The sequence below is a fragment of the Montipora foliosa genome, chromosome 3 (assembly GCF_036669935.1).
Source record: "Montipora foliosa isolate CH-2021 chromosome 3, ASM3666993v2, whole genome shotgun sequence".
Taxonomy (NCBI): Eukaryota; Metazoa; Cnidaria; class Anthozoa; order Scleractinia; family Acroporidae; genus Montipora; species Montipora foliosa.
In genome coordinates, this window is record NC_090871.1 from 28,171,196 (window position 1) to 28,185,789 (window position 14,594).

Below are 14,594 nucleotides of genomic sequence, written 5' to 3' on the forward strand. Positions count from 1 at the left end.
AAGGCGAAGATGTTATAAATTACAAGTAAAAGTAATGATATACCACGATAACTTTCCCTTTCAATTTCTTTTTACCGCTCACCGCCTGTGAATGAGCACGTCGCCGATCTATTTAAGGATCATAACTGATTTTTGTTTGCCTTTTTCAACCGCTCACTTGATCTGAGCAGAAGACCAAATTTTCTAGCTCCAACGGCTTATTAGTGGTATAAAGGATTAACTAATACGCCTCGATACGCTGGATTTTTCTGTTTAACCAGAGAAAGTTTTCATATTGTTACATGCGATTTTCGGAAAAACACCCAGGAACCTAACAAGCCTTACATACGATGAATATTGCTCACACAAGTTATTTAAAAAATACAAGCTAATATCTATTATTTATTCACCTTGAATCTTGATTACAGCGATGTGAAATGCGTACACAATGAATTCTGGAGGGAAAAGTTTGCTTTTCTAAAGCCCGCGCCGGCGAGAGGGCATTGTGCAATGTCACGGCAAACACCGTAAAAAAAAAAAAAAAAAACATATTTTCGGTTCTATCGTGCATAATTAAATTCGCTGATTCAAACGGTAAAATGCTCTCCGTTAAAAGAAAAGATCTTCATTCAACGTTTGTAAGATACGTCGATAATATTAATTTGATTTTTCTGGAAGGAATAGTTTTTTTTTTCAAGCGCCGGTCACAGAGACCGAATGTGTCCATGGGGTCACGCAAAGTCATGTTTACGAAATTAAAGATGTGCGTTTTATTTCCAGTAGTTCAGCTTTATTATAAGTTTTACTTTGCTGTTGTTAAAATTTAATTCGGTCAGCCCACACCGTACTGCTGGGAGGGTATAATTTTTCACCAATTGCTTTATTATAAACGCGAAAACAATCACAGGACAAGGATTCAAATTAGTATGCATTTACACGAAGCAGGACGTCAACAACACCCGCACAGAAATACTACATGTAAATGTATTTATATTTCGTTTCGTGAATATTGACATGTTGTATGCTTAAAGTTATCCTTTTTATAGCTGATTCAAACAGCTTGACTGCGCAAATCAAAAGACACGTTTAAGTATGTATCCCTGCCGCGTGCGATCACTTGATCCGCACAACGAACAAATTGAATGTTTAAATAAATGCAGCACAAGTTCTGAGTTTGCTTGTTTTTCGGTAATATGTCATGCTGTCAAACATTTCCATCGATCGTTCGCTCATTACAGTTAAAACTTTTGATTTTTAATTGATTGAATAGGGAAACCGGATAAACGCTATTTCACTTAGTGTGGTTTGAAATGAGAGCTAAGGATTTATTGACGGATAACGGCAGCAACCCGAAGATACTTGTAAAACCTTATTCCAAGAACACACAGGCAAGGCCGAATTTCTCAAACAGAAATGCATTGGACACAGCAATTTTACTCATGTCAAATTACACGCAGACTGCGTGTATTTCAGGCGCGTGTATTAGTTCGTGTAAAATTTTACACGCGCGTAACGCGCGCGTATTTTGCGCGTAAATCCGCCATCTTGCAGGCATTTTACGCGCGTGTAGATGCTGCTATTCCTGTGGCCAGTACTGTAGATAAGGGATTTAGCCTGAAAGAAACAGAAATATTGAAAAAACACAAATTATATGCACCAAGTGATGTTTTGAAGGCTTCTGCGGATGAAAGTCGCGATCTTGGTGATTATGACAGAAACATAGGTATGTTATTGAAAGAACTTAGACGAGAACAGGGAAGATTATCCAAAGGGAAAAGCAAATAAAAAAATATGGATAGAATTAACGAATTAAATGATGACATAAAAACAATACAAAAGTATCGCGACCGTATTGGGATTCTTGAAGAAGGAAAAAAGACTCAACCAAAGCGAAATGTAATGGGCAATATGGTGGTTTAATGATAGATCCTACATTATAAGGACAGTTACGTCTAGTTGCAATTAAGGATGGTCAAAAGGTGATTGATCGCCTTGGTACAATTGATTTACTAACCAAACGATTCAACAGCAAAAAACAATATAGTCCTCTTTCAAAAATGACTAATAGGCTTAGTCAAATTCCAATACATAGAACAAGCAACAAGTTTTAAAAGATTGGCTCAGATGTGGTTTATAACAACAATGTTAATGATTTGATGGATAGGTTAGAATTGCTTGGTGGATCATTATTAGCTGGTAATAATGGGTTAAAAAATGAATTCAGTCAAGTAGCGCATACATTAAATAAGCTTGGGCTATCGATAACAAGCAACTCAATGATTTGTTGAGAGAATATGTTATTTAATTAAAATATCTAACTTACTATTATAATGTACCACAGAGCTATACAATATTTCAAGTGTAAATAGAATGAAACTAGGTCAACATAAACCAGAAAATTTTTCGATAAAATTTGATCCTGTTATAAAGCTTAATAGAGACAGTCATTATGATCTTGGTTTAGATAGAGCAACGATGACTTTCTCATGGCATAATATCAGTGAACAATACAACAATAACTCTATAAAATGTCCCGCACCTAACGAAAATACATGGGAAGATATCAATTTTACTGATGGAATGCATTCGTATGATGATTTAAACGATTATATACAAGAAATTTTGGAATGCAACGGGGATGATAAAGAAGGCATAAAATTATCTTTCATATTATCTAGTTAGTCATTGAACTAAAACGTCGTTGGCAACCTTGATATGAGAAATAGCAATTTTGGAGACCTTATTGGTTTTGATCACAAATTGTTGCAAAAACTTCAGTGAAACTTGCAAACATAACTAACAGCGTTGATGCTGTTATTATTGGTTGTGATATTGTTTCTGACAGCTTAGTTGATGGTAGAAGTGATACTCTTGCTGTTATTCCTACTGATAATTTAACCAGGAGCTACCCTTTTACTTTCGAACCACGAAGAGTTCTTTATAGTCCAGTTTCGCATTCAATCATATCATAAATGAGAATTACAATTAAGGACAGTTTTGGTAGTTTTATTGATCTTAATGGTATTAATTGGTTCATGACGCTAATTCCAATAGACAAGGCGCCCATCAACATGTTCTTCAATAATGAAAAAAAATGTAACTCAATAGTATAATGAAACGTGAATTTAAGATATGATCCTGAAAAGGGTCGATATGTTAAAAATCATGTTTATGGAGAGGGCTTTGTTTCTAATATGTTTGAAAAACCAGTCGTAAAAAATGACACAAAAGTTTACTAATGAAACCTTAAAACACACTCCGATCATCAAGGAAACAACCATGGAAGCTAAAAAAGCTGGTGATAAAATAATTTCAATGTTACGGAAAAAACAACCATGACAAATAAGTGAAACGATTCTCAAATAGCTGATTGGGTATGATTGGGTAGACAGGTTGCTTTCAGGAGGACGTTTAAGAAATAACAAAATGCAAAATTATGTAATGTACTGATATAATGAAATCATTCAGAAATCCAAAATATGTTGAACGATATGAAGACGTTGTTTCTGAATTAGAAACAGCTCTCGACACAGGCAATCCTGGTATTTTATTAGATCTCAGAAAAAAGATCATAGATTTGTTGTTGGTAATAGCAATAGTATAACCCCGTTGGATTGGTTTAATGGCAGAATCAAAATATCTTTTAAAGTTCAAAAAATGTGTAATGCCAATGTTGCTGCAAATTATTTAAATGGCATAGTAAATGGCATTCATAAATTAGGGAACGATATTGATGTACGACTAAATGGTAAAAAAGTGTATGATTGCAATGATGCAAATCACAGTGTCAATATCAAAAATTTGTTGGAGTATAGTCCTGTTTATGCCCAAAGCACGGCAACAAATGAATTCTTTTTTCAAGATACCAGTGCTCATGCTGAACTGAGAGTAGCTCAAGCCAATTACAATGCAGGCATCTTGGAACGAAAACAAATTCTTGGTGCATCATCTGTTGTTGATTTTGAGCTACACTTAAACAGGTATTCATTTTTCGAAGCACTGGAAAACAAATTATTACCTTTAACAAGAATTGAAATAAAATTGATGATTGAATCTGACAATATCCTTATTTGGCAATATGCTGATGATTGTAGGGTTATGATTATGAAAATGCAGTTATTTGTATCAAGGATTGTCTTCAATTCTGAACGTTAGTCATTATATATGAGCCAATATCTTAAACCACATAAATGGACGTATTTACGAGAGAATATTGCAAGAAGCAATTCTACACAACAGAGATCGGGTCATTTTACCATATCTTCTAGTGAATCAAAACCTCGTCATGTTCTTGTTTTCATAATCAATGATGCTAATTTGGGCAACCAAGCAACCAATCCATTTTTGTATGACACCTTTTCTGTATCGACAAATCCAAGAACAATGACTGAATGTCATATTGAAGTCGGAAATGGCATCGAATACCCTGATTTACATTACAAGCCTACAGAAGATTTAACACAAGTATACAGAGATGTACTAAAATTTACTCACAACAACAGTGAATTTGGCTAAGGAATGCTTTTGACAAGAACAAATTTTCAAGCACTGACCCCATTCATATATTATGATTTCATGAAACAAAAATCAGATATTAAAGACGGTACAGTAAAACTAGTGTTTAGATATGATCTCTCTGGAACAACAGCAACGGCTTATTCCATATATGCATTAACCCTAAGTGAACAGGTTGTCGAATTGGTTCAAAAAGAAGGTAAATTGTTATTTATATAAAGTGTATTTAATAGGTTTTATGCATTTTTTTGTAACATATGTTATATACAAGATATGACTGTTTATCATGCACATGGAGTTAAATTGTCTGAAGGACAAAAAAGCAAATTGGCTAAAGCGATCAATGACAAATCACCATTGACACTTTGATTGAGTTCAAATCAACTATCAGGATCTCATCAATTGATGCTCACAAAAACTCAGATAAAAAGGATACAAAAAGCTATGAAAAAGAAATAGGAGCAGAAATCAAAATATCGAAATCACAGATCAAAAATGTCGTATCAATTGGAAAAGGCCTCCAAGTTGATAAATCAAAAAACAGAAGATCTATTCCAATATATGTACCAAGAAAGTTACCAACAATACCATTTACAGGTGGTGGTAACATGTATTATCTGTATATGCATCCTACTCCAATATATGGATCATGGGCACATTATGGCCCAAAAAAATAGTTCATGGGTGTCAAATTCATCAACAAAGCACTAAGCAACTTTGATTTGATCGATTGGGTCAAAAAGCTTGGCATAAAACATTTTTGAGGTATTTATTCAAGAGACGATCTCCCAAAACGAATCATGAAAAAAGAAGTTGGAATCATTAATTTGGATACCAAAATTGGACAAGGAACCCATTGGGTTGCGTACAGGAATATTGACCCGAAATATACAGAATAGTTTGATTCTTTCGGTCTGAAAATGCCATTGGAAGTAGCTGTAAATTCTGTTTTATGGGGCTATTGGGATTTATATTTTTTATTAGAGAGGCAACGAGGAAAAAGCATATTAGAGACCATACATAATGCTGAATTTGACATGAGAGACAAAAGTTCAAACAATCGTTTTATAATCAACTATTTTTAAAATATATAATTCATTACATAATGGTAAAGTCATATTGTGTGAAACAAAGAAAACAGACTGAATGTGTTGAACCATCTGGCTACAAATGAACAAAAAATGGAATATTAATGTTTTATTGTACTTGTGCTGAATGCGGCATTAAAAAGACTCGATTTGTCAAAAATCAGGGAAACTAATAATCCCGTTTCAAGAACAGGCAATTGGAAAAGGGATCTTTGACGACCCTATAGGAACTGCCAAAAAAAATATCTGGCATTACAGGAAAAATATTGCCTAGCACGAAGCACGTTTTTGACTGATATTGGTATGGAGATATTTTGAAAAGTGCTTTTGGAACTGACCATGGCATTTTTTCCAAAAACATATGATAAAAACACCAGCGAGGTTAATAAATGGCATGTACAACCTTATAACAAAGTAGATGAAATAGCAGCTTTCCACGATATTTGATATGAGATGGGAAAAAACAAGGGTGATTGTGACTGCCAAATGGTTAAGTCATTGGAGAAGATAACTTATGGAGAAATGCCAAAATGGGGGCAAACTGCTGGATTTGTGATTAACACATAACAAAAACTAGGTCTTGGTGTTAAAAAGTCAAAAAACTCAAAAAGCCGTTGAGTAAAAAAAAAATTAATTGGCAGCAACAGTTAGCAGATGAGTTGCACAAACCGATAAAAAGGAATTTTACTCAACGGCGTGTTATTGTAAATCATATTGATGAAATATGGGTGGCAGACTTAGTTGAAATGCAACAATTTAGCAAATGGAATAAAGGCTATAAGTATCTTATTATGGTGATAGATGTTTTCAGTAAATATGGATGGATTGTACCATTGAAAAATAAACAAGGAGAGACAGTTAGAGAAGCATTTCAAAGCATCTTTAAAGATGGTAGAAAACCAGGGTATCTATGGACTGGTAAAGGAAGTGAGTTTTATAACAAACACATGAAAGACCTCTTAGGTAAGAATAAAATAACACAGTATTCAACAGAAAATGAAGAAAAATCTAGTGTAGTCGAAAGATGGAATCGTATGATTAAAAACAAAATGTGGGAGCAGTTTACTATACAAGGCAATACACAATATTTAGACTTTTTGCCTATTTTATAAAATATTAAAACAGTATAATGACACTAAACACAGTTCAATAAAAATGACACCTACAGAAGCATCTAATAAAAAGAGTGAAGGAGTTGTTTACTTTAATCTATATGTGATATGGAGCAATTATCATCCAAACCTAAATTTAAAATAGGCGATAAGGTTAGGTTAAGCAAAAATAAAAGAAAGACTTTCGACAAAGGTTACACACCAAATTGGACAGAAGAAGTGTTCATAACCGATAAAATCCGCTACACTAATCCTATTACTTACAAACTAAAGGATCTCAACGATGAAGAAATAAAAGGATCATTTTATGAACCCGAATTATTAAAAGCTAAACAAGATGTATTTAGAATTGATAAAGTCATTCGCAGAGATTTTAAAAAGAAACAAGATTTGGTAAAATGGAAAGGATATCCTGATAAATTTAATTCATGGATACCAATTAAGGATTTGACAGATTTATGAAAAATAGTATCGAAACATGTATAAATGGTTGGTTATATTAGAAGAATTGATTCTTTAACTGAATGTGAAAAGGATGAACTTGAAAATATTGCTGAATCCATGTCTGAATTGGTTATTTATACGCTAAATAAAGGTATTGATGACGTTTGTGCTAAAGAATGTTGTACAAAGGTCGGAATTTCTATATTAAACAGTAAATACATCATTCAGTAAGGACACGACAGTTTATCAAAAGTTTCCTGATTTTATCATTGTTTATTATGTAACATATTGAATTTTATTTAAAAGTATAATATATTTTGTAAATATATATAAATGACAAATTCAGATTCAAAAATCGAAGAATTATCATTATCATCAAGCAGTGATTCAGAAAGTGATAGTGAAAAGTGATACAGACAGTGATTTTGATGAAAACGAAGAATTAAAAAAAATTAATGAAAGTTTGTGATAAATTCAGTATTCATGAAAAACATAGAACAAATGATTGACAATGAAATTGAAAAGAAATTGATTGATGGTGATGAATATGAATTAATCGTGAGTCTTTTGATTTTGTATTTCAAAGATATCCAAAAGTGAAGTACCAAATAAAAAAATATACGATACATATGATAAAAATATTATTACATTAGAAGTTAAATGTCATCTTGATTTGTTCACAAAAGCTCAAATAATTTTGTAAGTAAAAACTATTGTGTAACATAATTACATTGTAATAAGTTTTTATTACAGTATATGCTGCTATAAATTAAATCACTTTTTGGTACAATTCTTTTTATGAAACTTTTTATTGTTTTAATAATTTTTTCCACAACTGCATGTAAAAGTTATTTGAGACCATTTATTTGTGAACTATTTTTTTGTTTAATAGCTTTTCTTCGTCAGTTAAAAATCTAGTTCTCTTTTTACCTAACCAATCAGACTTTAACAATTTATCAGGCATATCATCTTTATTAATATATTCAAATATATAACTTTGATTATCTTTTTTAGAAAAAGCTGTTTTAGCATTACTTAATCCTTCACAAACCATTTTGACTAAACCAGGTTTAATATTCAAATTCTTGTTAACTGCGTACAAAATGTTAAAATATAATACTTCATTAGTATTCATATTTGTTGCTTTAAGAAATTTTCTGTTTTTGTGATTATTTCTTACAAAATCATAATTTCTGTTTTTGCAGATTTTTGAGATTATTTTCTTTTTGTGTAATCAACTGTAAATCATCCAAACAATTGTCACTTTTAATATTATTTATATGATCAAGGACTTTATCTTTGTCTAACAAACAACAATGAAAGCTTTCGTAAACAAATCTATGAACATAATAGTTTTTCGTTTTAATTCATTGTTTTCTAACTGTGCATTGTAAATAACCATTTTTACCTTTATAACCATTCAGAATTATTTTTTTATTCAAGAAAATTATATTACCACATTTACATGCAGCATAAAGATCATATTCACATTTGTTATATACTTTTAAAATACTTTAAAAAAATGATTTTTAAACGCACCAAAAATTAATAAACTATTTTGTTATATGGTTCTGTCTCACAAGGACTGGGAACTACCAAGTTCACGAATTTGATTGGCTGAAATCGATATTGACCGCGGTCTAGATTTTCCCATCTAGACCGGCACTGGTGAAAAGATGCAAACTAAAATGCAAAAATATTGAGTATTTTGTTCTACCAATATTTATTTATGGAAGTGCCAAACAGCATGATGACAAAAGAGAGGATGACGAGCAAACTTTGACAGAATTAAGTTCAGCTCATGGCCACCCATCGCCGTTCGCAAGCAAAATGTCAGTTAGTACAAACCAGTTACATTAAACGAATTAAATTGTTCTTGTTTGCCATATAATAAACATCTTATTAACCGAGCTTAGTCAGTCTGTATGGGAGAATCTTGACCTCTGTCGTGTGTACAGACCTCACTGCGTTCGGTCTGTACTCACGACCTCGGTCAAGATTCTCCCATACAGACCTCCTTCTCGGTTAATAAGAGCTAAATAAAGAAATATAATTTTCTAATATTAATGTATAAAATGACAAAAAAAGTTCAAAATTCAAAAAATATAAAAATGCCTTAAAGACAAAAAACTTTATAAAAATAAAATGAATATATATATTAACAAAAACAAAACATACAAAAATTTTGAAATAGAAGTTATTGATAAATGTAACATTAACAACAATTTTCAAAAAAAAACACGATTACAAATTAAACAAGAATTGGAAAAATTTTCACCAGAATCATCATATCAAGTTTCAGTACAGGGCTTCTGATAGGATGGCCATATTATGCGTAAGCATGCGTTGATTATGCGGAAATTACACCGGATTATGCGGAAATTTAAACATTTATAGAACTAATAATTAGGCCCGTCCAATGTATTTACATGCTTATGGTAAATCAGGACTCGAAATTGCGACCAATACAGTCGCTTTTTCCCTTTGCGATTAAGATAATTATCTGGCCGAGTCGCCAATTTGCGACCAGCATTCACCGTTAAAATAAAAGGGTTAGTAATCGGCATTTTGCCAAAACGTTTGCTAAAAGAAATAAAGCGATAAAAAAATATTTTGTTTCTTGTCATGAATTTTGTTTCAATTTGGAGATATGGAGCAAAATTGTGATGTAGTCGAACCGCGATCCATTCCCCCGATCATTCACCATTTCCAGCGGTTTTTTACACATACGTATTGCGGGCTCTTTGTTTTGTACAGCAATGATTGTCCCTACTTTACCAGAGTTACAAATAATGCAATTTAATTTTCTACTATAACTTGCGGCTAAATTTTCATACCTTGTATCTTTTTTAAAAATTTCGAGGTATGTCATGAAAACGGTTTAACTAGAGTCCAGGCTCATTCCTGAAAAATGAGTGGAAACTGCTTACGAACTTTCATCTTTCGAACGAAATGGCGTGTTTTCTTCAATGATCAGGAAAATAAGCGTTTCAAAATGGTCAATCTCTTTGGCTTTTGTGTTTGTGAGGGTGGTAAGCAGCTGCTTTATCACTAATATCAAGCATTTCTTCAGTTTTATGCGGAAAATATCGTAATTATGCGGAGGATGCAGATTTTAGGGAATTATGCGGATCCGCATCGCCGCATCCTGTCACATGCGATGTTCAGTAATATCAGGAAAAATTAGTGTCACTTTTGAAAAAAAAGATATTTTTTTTTTCTTTCCAAAACTTGAAAGATTTTACCAAAAAGGTAAGGATTTTGAAATTGATTTGCTTTTATTCGATTACAGAGATGTATCAAAACAACTGAACAAATTTTATTGGACAAAGTAAAAAATTGGTTAAATTCAAACGAAGCATACAATAAAGCATTTAAATTTAAAGATTGATTGGTCATTCTTTCACTTTAAATATAATAATAAAAGAAGATGAAAGTAACAGGAATAAATACCATATTGGAAAAAAATTATGGCTTGATGACATTTTGAAAAACAAAATTAGGTTTTATTTTGAAAACGTTATGGTAGAAATTTTAAATGAAATAAAAGCCTTCAGATTTATTGAAAAATTGAAAATAAATAATTATAAAAACGAAAAACAGTATGTTGTCAATATGAATCTGAAATACATGTAATAAACAATAAATATCAAATCGCAGAAGAAAATTTTGGGGAAATCAAAAAAAAAATTAAACCATAAAATATTTTATCAACATTATGAGATGTGTGCATATAATGCAAATAAATTTGAACATTGTGTTGAAATCGTAAAATTAAATAAACATGAAAAATCAGTTGGTAAATTAATTCCAACTAATCAACAATCAAATAAAAATAATGTCACAGAAAAATCAGGTGGTAAATTAATTGCAACAAATAATACAACAACGAATCAACAATCAAATGAAAAATTACAAAATCATTTTGTAAATCAGAACTTACAGATATGATTTTACAACTTACAAAACAAAAACCTGCACCTAGGTTTAGAAAACCAATCCCAACACCTTGTCGTAGTGTAAAACAAATCGTTCAAGATTATGAAGAAAACATAATAAAACCACCATTAGAATTTACAGATGATTATAAAACAATTACAACCCCAAGAACTAAAAAACAAGTTATTAAAAAGCCTGCTCCATTGCCAAGAACTGAAATAAATCAGACTAACAAAGCTTTAAAAGGCTACACAGCGTCATATGAAATAAGCATTAAAAACGATAAAGACCCATTAATTCAACTTTAAAGCACAAGAAAAGCAATTGAAATACATATGGAAAAAAATTTTAAATGAAATGAAAGGACTAAAATTTGTCGAAACTTTAGCTATAACATTTGAAAAGCAGTCAGGTGAAGAAAAAACAATTAAAACAGCTTATTTGTAACTGTACAGCACAAACAATAATTAACAAAGCATTAAAATTCTCAAAACAACAGATATTAAACAAGATTGCTCAATGGATATCAGAGGCTTCCGGATGGTTTATTCAATCAGTTGACAACCAGCACCTCAATATTGTCAAATATCAACCAATGAAAGGATCCTCATGTATTAAACTTCCTCATGAGCTATGAAATAGCGCAAAAGGATTGATTAACCTTCAAAATAATGGCGACAAATGTTTTTTGTCGTCTCATATTAGGCATGTTAATCCACAAGATAAATATCCACAAAGGATAAAGAAATCTGACAAACAATACATAAAAAATTTGGATTACAATGGAATTGAATTTCAAGCAACTATTAAACAAATCAACAAATTTGAAAAACCAAAATGAAATCAACATTAATGTATTTGGTTATGAAGAAACAACCATACCTTATCTATGTATCAAAAGAAAAGTATGAAGATCATATGAATTTATTGTTAATCACAGAAAATGAAAATAAACATTATGTACTGATTAAAGACTTTAATAAATTTATGTACAACCAAACAAAGAACAAGGAGAAAAAGTTTTTAACTAATCGCAAAGAGAACTGTCTCCAGATTAATGGCACACAAGCAATTAAAATGCCTGAAAAAGGTTCAACCGTAAAGTTCAATAACTTTCATAAACAATTATCAGCGCCATTTGTAATATACAGCAATTTTGAAGCTATTACAGAAAAAGTACAGGGTTGCAAACCAAAAGATGATAAATCATATACTGAAGCTTATCAAAAGCACACAGACTGTGGTTACGGCTATAAACTGTTTGCTGCTATGATAATAAGTATACAAAACCAATACAAACATATGGAGGACCTAATGCTGTATGGAAAAATGCTTGAAGAGGTTAAATATTGTAAGAATGTTATCAAGTACAAATTCAACAAGCCATTAAAGATGACAAAAGAAGATGTTGAAAATTTCAACAAAGCTGATGAATGTCACATTTGCAACAAAAAATATATTGATAAAGACATTCTGGTTAGAGACAATTGTCATATCACTGGCAAATACAGAGGATCAGCTCATCAAGATTGTAATCTTAATTTTAGACTCACTGATAAAATACCAGTTATTGTTCACAATTTAAGAGGTTATGACAGCCATTTTATTATGCAACAAATTGGGCAAATAGATAAAAATCACACTTACAAAAACAAAAAGGGAGAACTATGTCAAAGGAATACTATTCCAAATAATATGGAAAAATACATGGCTTTCATGCTTGGTAATCATCTTACATTCATTGACAGCTTTCAATTTATGAATTCAAGTCACGATAAATTAGTCAGTAATCTACCTGATGAAGCATTTAAATACACAAAAGACGCATTCCAAAATGAACTGTTCCAGCTAACGAAACAAAAAGGGGTATATCCTTATGATTACATGAATTCGTTTGACAAATTTAATGAAACAAAATTACCTTAACAAGAAGATTTTTACAGCATATTAAATGAATTGAACATATATCAGATAAAGATTATCAGCATGCTAAAAATGTATGGAATACTTTCAGCTTAAAATCAATGGGTGAATATCACGACTTGTATCTCAAATCTGACATTCTGTTGTTGGCTGATGTGTTTGAAAACGTGAGAAAAACATGTTTACAATACTACAAACTAGATCCATGTCATAATACTTCCCTAGTCCTTTCTTAAGTTGGGATGCTATGTTAAAAATGACTGATATTAAATTAGAGCTAATATGGTTGATATTGATATGTTTCAATTCATTGAAAAGGGTATGCGTGGTGGTATATCATATATTGCCAACAGATATGGAAAAGCAAATAATAAATACATGAAATTATACGATAATAATTTGCCCTCAAAGTACATCATGTATCTTGATGCTAATATTAATTTATATGGTTGGGCTATGTCACAGTATCTTCCTTCAAGTAAATTTCAATGGTTAACAAAAAAACAAATTAATAAGCTAGACCAAGCTAAATATAAAGAACATGGCAAAAAAGGTTTGATATTAGAGGTTGATTTAGAATATAACCCACAAAAACTCCATGACTTGCATAATAATTATCTGCTTGGCCCGGAAAAGAATGAAGTCACCAAAGATATGCTTTCTAATTATTACCAAAAAATAGCTGATAAATTCAAAATATCAACAGGTTTAGTTCATAAACTAATTCCAACCTTGAAGAACAAAGAGAAATATTCTCTTCATTACAGGAACCTTCAATTATATACTGATCTTGGATTTTATCGAGTACTAGAGTGTGATCAGTCACCGTGGCTTAAGCAATACATTGACTTTAATACACAAAAAAGAACTAATGCTAAAAATGCTTTTGAAAAAGACTTCTTCAAACTTATGAACAATTCCGTTTTTGGCAAAACAATGGTAACGAAAATCTAGTAGCTGTGCATAAGATTAAAGAAACACTAACCCTCAATAGGCCGGCATATGTGGGTATGTGTATTTTAGATCTAAGCAAAACAATAATGTATGATTTTCATTACAACTACATCAAAAATAAATATGGAAATAAAGCAAAATTATTATTCACAGACACAGACGCACTGACTTATGAAATTGAAACCGATGATGTGTATCAAGACTTTTCAAATAACAAAAATAAATTTGACAACAGTGATTATCCAGAAAATAGTCCATATTTCAACAAAGCAAACAAAAAAGTTATCCTATCACAGAATTCATCGGCTTGCAATCTAAAATGTATTCAAAGACAATGATCACAGTAATGAAACAGCAAAAGGAGTTAAAAAGATTGTAATCAAAAAAAATATCAAACATGAAGACTATAAAGAAGTATTATTTAATAACATAACACCATGAAAACAATAAGAAGTAAAAACTACCAACTTGCCATCTATGAGTTAAACAAAGTGTCATTGTCATGCTTCAATGACAAACAATATTTATTAGACGATGGAAATTAAAATCATATGCTTAAGGTCATTATAAAATCAACACACAAAAACAATATAGATAACAAAGTTTACTCATAAAAAAGAGGATGCCCTGCAAGCACCCC